Genomic DNA, 8,771 nt, shown 5'->3' with positions numbered 1-8,771 from the left:
AAATATATTAAATGTGCAAAGCACTCTCTATTGCTCTAGTGGTTCTCTCTGTCTCCACCTCTCTTCCGTTTTATTTCGACAGGATTCTATAGCTTCTTGGACTTATCTCCTCCCTATTTTTTTTCTTAATCCCGTACCTACACCCTGCTATCACCCTTCGTAAGAACCTATTTTCATCTCTTGAGGGTAATTTGTTGATGTGTGGAGATGAGATTGCTCTGCAAGCCTATGGTAGGGTATTCACATAATGATTTTTTTTGACTGTAAACACTTCACCCCAAACACCTTGAGTGAACATTGAGAATATTCCTTGTGAGGTTAGGGGTTGCTCTTGAGTTGGCTTGTTTAATCATATTGCATCTCTATAGTCCTGACTATTTTGGCTTTCTTTCGTTTGTATTATGTTTCAGTGGACATTACAAAAAAAAAAAAAAAAAAAAAAAAACGTTTTTTGTTTGCTTTTTTCCTTTTGACTTCTAGATAATGTTCTTTAGGATTTAGCATGAGTCTGACGTTTTGTTTGTTTTTATTTTTTCTCTTTCTTTGCTTTATCCCCTTTGATTTCTAAATAATGAGTCGTTTTCATCTTTCTATTATTTTATTTATTTATTTTTTTTCCGCTTATCTCTTTGGTCTTTTAAGTTGGGTTGAACTTGGACTTCTATTTTGGTTTGGTCTTTTTATTCCCGTGCTTTTCCTTTGTTCATTGTCAGTCGAACATCTCCTCCTCGTTTGTTATTTATAACGTGGCCTCCATCTTCCTTTGCTGTCGTCCTTACTTTTGTTTTCCATACAATTTTTTCATCATGGTTTCATCACGCAAGTCTGCACGTTCTCCTGCTTTGAAAGGCACAACTCCGAGCATTATTCCTTCCTTCTCTTCTCCCCGCACACGGTATGTGACTCGCAGATTGTTTTCGTCCCCACCTGCTTCTTCAACTTTTTCTGCTGATTGTCCCACTGAGGGTTTCAAGCGTCTTCTTGATCTCAGCAAACAGTTCTCTCAGTTGGAGCAATTCATTAAGATTTCTATCATGGATCTTAGTCATCGACTTTCTCAATTGGAGCAATGTATCCATCGTATCCCCAATCACATGCTTACTCCTCTCATTCATATTTCATCCTCTGATGATGAGTCTGACTTCCGTCCTGCTAGTGTTCCACCACCTTCTCATACTCCATGTCCACTAATTCTGGAACGCACACCGCTGCCAACTCCTACTTCAGACGATGATATAGAGGAAGATCCTGAGGAAGATCTCTACTGGGTTACCGATGACGAATCGTTGCCTAAGCATGATTAATTTGGCTTTTCCTATGACAAAAAGGGGGAGAGACTATAGTTAGGGGGAGAGATTTTAGTTAGTAGTTAAGGGGAGTGATTTTTTTTTTTTTGCTAGAATAATGTTTTAGTTAGTGAGGGTTTCTTTTAGTTTATTATTTGGATGATACATCATGTTTGAATGATTATCTTTATTTCATTATTTCATAATAAAGCTTCTTTTTATTTTTCTCTTTTGGACGATGAAAGATAGTTGAATGATTATCCTTATTTCTTAATAAACATGCAACATCTATCTTTTGTACGTCACGGGTGTTTTGTTTAATGTGTGCAAATTACAGACTTCAATGCATAAGTTTTAAATTTTTAAAATATTGTATTTGAGGGTTTTGTCAAGGAAATGCCAAAGCGGGAGATTGTTAGACCAATATTGGCAATTCTTGACAAAATGCATGAGTCTGTAATAGCTTAGACTTGTTATATATTTTCAATTGTAATTGTTTAAGTCTAGGAGGTCTCTTACTCTTTTGATGAGAAGATGTTACGTGAACAAGATACACATTCAGGTATGTTTGCATGCATGCATCCAATTACATTCATCTATATCTCATGATATTGTATTTGAGATAGGTCTTTTATTAAAACTACTTTCAAGATAAATTGATTGTATTTTTAAAAGACTTATCTGATTGCATCCAACTAAATGGATTGCATGGTTGTCATTGTTTTAAAAAGAAAAAGTTGTTGCCGTGTGTATCTAGGATTTGTGGTTTTAAAAGGATTGTCAATTTAGCTAAAACCTATGATTAGTTATGAAATCTTATCAGTTCAAATTGGTTCCCGTGCATTGAGAATTTATAAGGAAGCTTTGAAATTGTTTCAAAGAGATGCCGCATATGCATGTTTTTCTTGGAAGATAGATTGGCAGCAACTTTGGGTTTTTAAAAGAGAAAACATTACTTTCAGTGCATTAATCTTAAATTAACTTTTCAGTGGCTACCATCTTGTGGTTTGAATAGCATGTGTTTTTAAAGAGAAAATATTTTTTTTCATGCTGATTTTCATTCGGTTTTTATTGAATATCAATTATGAAAATGTGCCTTGTGATTTTCATAATTGATTGATTTTTTCAACCAAACACTTCATCATATAAACATTATGCATGATCGAGTTAGTATCTTGCAAAGTTCGAGGAAAAGGTGATTGACGATCGTGTTAGTGTCGTGCTACTTCAAATCGAAGACTGAAGAAAGATCGAGTAGCAAAGCGCGAAGACAAAGCTGCCAACTAGTATGATTGTCTAGTTGTTGAGTTCTTGTAAGTCTTTATGTATTCTTTCTTTCTTAGTGTTTCCTGGCTTGGTAGCCCGAGGATTTTCCCAGTGGTGGGTTTTGCCTCGTTAAATCCTACATCATGTGCGTACTTGTTATATTTATTTTGACTATTTGTGTAGGGATTAGTTTACATAACTGATTAACTTAAACCTTAAATTGCTTTAGCTTTAAGTTGAAATTTAGTTACATTTTTAGATTAAAATTAGTACCCATCCTAGGACTTTCAGATTCGCAGAGTACCATTTCATGCAACTAGCCTTGAGAATTTGAAGGCACTAGGCGTGCCTTCAAATGGGACTCTGAGTTCTCCGACTCCTGCCCATTTATTCACTAACATTTATAAAAAATAAAATAAAAAGAATTCACTAAATACATGAACGGACGTTTTTCCGGAACGTGGAGAATAAAGTGCCTCTTGAATGGTCAAAATAGCGCCATTGGGCAATATTATACGAGTCTTTCCATCTCCTTCAATCAGGTTGGGTGGACCTGAGAGGGTTGTTAAATGTACATTCTTAGGTATGAATTTAGTAAAATAGATGCGTTTACACAAAACAGTGTGCGTGGTTGCACTAACTAACTTTCTCTTTTTTCTTTCTTTTTCTTTATTCACACAATTTTAATTCATATAGTAGTCGACGTGGACGGAGATGATATATCTCGACGAAAAATCGCCCAAAGGCGACAAGGTGGACGAAGAAGACGACATGAACAAGAAGTAATTTAGGACCCTTTTGTCTGGGTTAGCGCAAGCTTCGGCTTAGCGGCTCCAATGCGAGCTGCATGCTCAAGCTGGGGATTTGTAGATCAGGCCCAGTCTAAAGTAGATTAGGGCATCTAAGCCCATTACGAGTTCTAGGGTTTCAACATCCTTTTTTTCTTTCTTTTTCTTTTCTTTATTCACACATATTTAATTCACATACTAGCAATATTATAACTATAATGTATATACAATTTATGTAATATCTAAAATTCGTAAAACATAAAGTTAGGTCATACATTATGGTGAAGGTTCACAATCAAGGTTGAAAAAATATCGAGATAAACACCGTTGTTTTGGAAGAACCTAGATTGCATGATGAATATTGTGAATTGGGTTCTATCTTCAATTTTCGCTTTCCATGTCGAAAGCTTGTATCATGTTCAACACAAAAATAAAATAAAATAAAATCGAATCAATAAAAGTATATAAATCAATTTTAAAAAAATCGAAATTTAATCAATTAAGAATAATTGAAATGTAATACACCCATCATTGAAGATGAATGATTTCCACATCAGATTCCTTTGCGCAGCAGAGGAGCATGCTAATAACGTGCACATGTTGTGGCTTATTTAATCTAACAAGGGGGAGAGAGGAGGCACGGCAAAGACAGAGTAGAGAGAGATGTGTTTGCAAGGTTGTGTAAAGGATGTGTTATTCCCTACACAATGCATTTATTTATATACTAATAAGGGAGGGAAGAATCTTGCTCCTCCAAGAAATATAAGTCTTAACAGCACAGCGAAGAATAACTAGTATCAAATATAATCTAAGATTTACATAATCACACTTTAATTCAATGTTAACGTGACAAAGAGAATAAGATCAAAAGATAAATCCGAAAAAACAAGTTAACTATAATGCACGTGAAGGTATGAAAAAACCTGAAAAATTATTGATAATATAACAAACACTTTAAAGTCCTATTTATAATTATGTCTTTGAGCCCTAGAAAATCTAGGAGTTCAAATAAAAGAAGTAAACAAATAAATAAAATACCAAAAGAGTCCTTAAACATTAAAACCCTGATAAAACATTGTAAAGGTGAAATTTGGTTGAAAATTCCAGAAGTCACGGCTATGTCGATGTTATCTTCAAAACGGTGGATCATGAGCTCAAATCTGCAAAGCTTTATTATTGCTGCCCGTTTCGACTTAAATCTTCAATACGTCAGAAACATTCCTCTGTGATGTATCTCATTTCATGTCACTTCTGTAATTCATTTCGTCTGCCTCCAGAATCCCGAGCAATATTTGTGAATTATCATCGCACAATATATATATATATATATATATATATATATATATATATATATATATCATTCGCCTACTCCTATTCCTACAGTAGAGAGAGTGAGATCATTTTTCCTGTCATTCATTACCTTAATTTAAGAGGGAATGAGGGATGGTGCTATACTTGTCAAAATCAAACAAATAAACCGTAAAGAGACTATTAAGGGCAAGTACCATGCATGTCGTAATTAAGGAGAACACTAGGGAATCAAAGAATGAATTCTAAATCTAATTTATCGGCGACAAATATATTCAAGGCATAAATATTAAATTAATTCACAAAAACAATGATGACCGTCAATTCCATTTTCTTCCATAATCTAGTTCATTACAAAACTCATTAAACCAAAAGCCACGAGGGTCATTCGAACTTAGAATGAGAAAGTTTATTTAAAACCATGTAACATCTTTCTACACCCAACTTAAATTTTAAAACTAATAATAAAACTAAAATTTATCAATAAACCACACACTATGATTAAACCCTACCATGACTCCTTGTATATTCTACGTTCATTCTGGTTAAAACCCTAATAGCTTTATAGAGAAAAACAAGTTTTACTATCGATGGATACTGATTTTGAAGTTTTGGATCTTGCAACTAGGTATGACTCGACTTAAGAAAATATGCAAAAATGTAAGTGTATCGAAGAGTTCATAACAAAATATTTTCTTATACGAGATACTTACCCTAAATTGGTGATGTAAAATCTCAAGAAATAAAGCTAATTCATTTTAATTTCAAATGAGTATTAAAATGTATAAAGATTTTTTACAAAATTTAATTCATGGACACCATATAATTATAAAATAAATAAATAACAAAATATGTAAACAAAAAAAAAAAAAACCATTGATTGCGTATGGTGACATTAATTAAAAGATTTTATGGAGTAAAATAAATTAATTTTTAATCTTGTATAAGACATATTTTAAAATTTTATTTTATTTAAGGATTAAAATCTAGTTTTCTGTTAAATTAATCCACAAAAACACTGATGACCGTCATTTTCATTTCCCCCCATAAGCTAGGTTATTAGAAAACTTATTCAAGCAAAAGCCATCCCATAAACCGGGGGCCATTAGAAATTAACATTAACCTTAGTAGCAGCACCGATGTAATATGTGATGGATATGTCTTGCTTAATTAATCCCTAGCCAGACCAGACAAGTTTGCATCCCCTAAGGCTAAGACTAAGACGGGCTGGAAACACTCGATGCGTGCGGTACACTAAAAAGGGCCCATTTGGCCTTGCGAGGGGATCAACAATTCTCCGTCTTGATTACCAACACTTCTCTAGTATTCGTCCTTTCCTCCACCACGACCACTTTTACCGTCAATACAATCGCCCACCACCCCTACCAAGAGCTTCTGTCAACCCGAAAGAGTCTTTCTCTATCCGCACGGAAGGAGGCTGTTAAGGATAAAGAAGGTCTACCAGATTAAATCTTAACTTAGCTATTAAAATAAGATTGTTAGCTTAGCCATTAAGATAAGGTTGTTAGGAAATGGAGTTAGTTGACAGCCATTAAGATAAGGCTGTTAAGGATAAAGGTCCATCAGATAGTTTGCAGCATCACTCTGTAGAATCAGTTTGCGGCATCACTTTGCAGAATCAGTTTCCTACATGCCATGTTGACTTCAAGTACCATATCAATTGAGCATAATTTATGGATTTTTTCAGGTTAGTATTTTCAGTTGTTTATGAAATATATTACGTCTAATACCCAGACCTCCTCCTTCCCCAATCCATTCTATTGTGCAATTCAGATTTCATTTTACATGTGATTGAATTTGTCTTATTCCTTTATTTTCCATTTGATTGCCTTATCTTTCTCCTGCTGCAACCTCATCATCGTATGTTAAAATCTTATATTGTTATCATTCATTTTGGTTTAGAATTACAATACAGGTATTAATTAACACGAGTGAATTGATTCAATTTTTCTTATGATGGTTTCAAATTTCCCACCCCTCTTTCACTCAAATTCTCCCATCTCCAAATTTAAAAACTCAAACAAATAAATAATGAAATTTCAGATTAGAGAAACTTACTAGAGGAAGGACGTCAAGCCGAAAGAATGCAACCTGGAGAACAAGAGAGATCGTTGGGTTCTAGTGTGCGTTGGGTTTTGGTGTGGACTGGGTTATAAGAAAAGTCACTTTTCTAATAGCGTGAGAAATGGGTTCTGGGAAAAGTCACTTTTCTGATAAAAGAGGGTAGGACTGGAAAATTGAAAGTTTATTAAAAGGGTCAAATATTTTTTTATTAAAGGGGTCAAATATTTTTTTAAAGGGATAACTTATAAATCTATTGGGCTCAAGGGAGCCCAATGCCTCTGCACTGGTTCCGCCATTACCCACCACACCAATATAGCACACAAAAACCAGCAGTGCAAACCTACCACAATAGATTAGTAATGACAAATCCTAGACCGAGCAACATGCAGAGCCATCACAAAAGTGAGAACACACAACTTCTAGGTGGCACAAACGAAGCAAATTACAACAAAGCCAATAAGAAAACCACCGACGGCTCATCACCACTACAAAAAACAGGGCAGCTCCTTCTGATCAACAACAGCGTCACCGTACCCTCGAACGATCTGCAGTACCTCAACCTGAGTAAGGAGACCCGCTGCAACTGCAACCATGGAAGGCTTATTGGCCACAGATCAAGCTATAGGTCCGCAATAGTTCCACACCACCGCCGAATCAAGACGGATCGAATTTGCCTTGCAATTGAGCATACGAGGTGGCTCAACCAAAACGGCCAAGGAGTGCCCAGCCACCACGGAAACCAACACAAGAAGTTGGCTTGTAAAGGGTTTGTAGGAGTGAATCTAACTGGCATGCATAAGATAAAATTCAAGTAGATTAACATGCACGTAAACAAAAAGGGCGGAAGCAAACTAAAGCGCTACAAAACCCTCTTCAAGATCTTGGTCCTATGGTTGGTATATTCATTTACTTTAATATTAAATGGCAGATTATAAGTTATACCTTTGCATCTAGCTTTGAAGCTAAGCATTTAACTCCTCCAACTTCTTTCTCCTTGCTCCAGCTTGTGTAGCTTCTCCTTTATGCACCAAAGTCGATACCCCTTAATATTTCGACACCTCCTTGTGTGTGGTGAGTGTAGGATAGAGCAAGTGTGACATGCTAGTACCCACTTGCTTTATTATAGGAGAGATTTTTCAGTGTGATCATCACTTGTCCCCACACGAATGGTGGGACATGTGTATTAAAAAGTTAATAACTTTAAAAATAAAATTTACCACCACTTAAATAAAAATACATGACGTACCACTTGTGTTCCGGTCACAATGAAAAATTTATCCTATTATAGGGAGGGATAGGTGGAAGGTTTGGTGGTGGCGATGGTGTTTCTCTCTTTCTCTCTTTCTTCCTTTTTCTCTTTATGTTTCTGTACAAGTTGTTTCTTTTGAGTACCAATACACGGGGAGAAAACAGAATGAAGAGAACTATTAAATGCAAAGAAAGTGAAGTGAAAGAAGATTACATCCTTAAACTTCCAAGAGAACCTTCACTTTAAATCTTTTGACTTGCACTGTCACATGAGTTTGTTTTGCACTCCATTTGTGAAAATAAAATAAGAACAAAACCCACTAACACTAGGTCCAACCCAACCGGCCATAGCAATCATATGGGCCTTTTGGGCCACTACTTAATTAGTTTAATTTGTCTTGGGCCCAATGTCCCGGTTTATCCCAAAAGCATTTCAAAGCCCAAAGTAGACTTTAAACCTCCAATATAATTAAGGATATTTAGTCAAAGGTCAATAAAATCTTTATTAATTACCCATACATCAATCGTCATTTTTTTTTTTGACATAATCAATGAAATATTTATAATAATTATACATAGGCCAATAAATCATGTCACATGGGTTTAAGCTTGTTAAATAATAACTATTATACCCTTCTCTCTTCATTTTATTTCATTCCTTATCTTATCTCTTCTTTCATCCTTACGTACTTCATTCTCTCCCGATTCAACATCATCCAAACCAAAAACAAAAGTGGTTCTGTTTTTACCATTTGAATGCAGACACTATAATGCAGTTTTTGCTTTGTGC

General features: G+C 35.1%; 2 long non-coding RNA genes across 2 annotated transcripts; one reads left to right on the top strand and one right to left on the bottom strand.

Moving 5' to 3' along the window:
* The first annotated feature begins 5,603 nt into the window (after window positions 1-5,603).
* On the top strand, window positions 5,604-7,672 carry LOC148691825 (uncharacterized). Its single transcript, XR_015954678.1, has 2 exons — window positions 5,604-6,356; window positions 6,713-7,672. It is a non-coding gene; the product is annotated as an uncharacterized LOC148691825 (long non-coding RNA).
* On the bottom strand, window positions 7,074-7,810 carry LOC148691824 (uncharacterized). Its single transcript, XR_015954679.1, has 2 exons — window positions 7,676-7,810; window positions 7,074-7,519 (listed from the first exon to the last, which is right to left on the bottom strand). It is a non-coding gene; the product is annotated as an uncharacterized LOC148691824 (long non-coding RNA).
* Between the last annotated feature and the right edge of the window lie 961 nt (window positions 7,811-8,771).

Source organism: Pyrus communis, chromosome 13 (assembly GCF_041283825.1).
Source record: "Pyrus communis isolate YQ-2024b chromosome 13, ASM4128382v1, whole genome shotgun sequence".
Taxonomy (NCBI): domain Eukaryota; kingdom Viridiplantae; phylum Streptophyta; class Magnoliopsida; order Rosales; family Rosaceae; genus Pyrus; species Pyrus communis.
The sequence above is the reverse complement of the archived record's forward strand: the minus strand, read 5'-3'. Positions and strand labels throughout refer to the sequence as shown.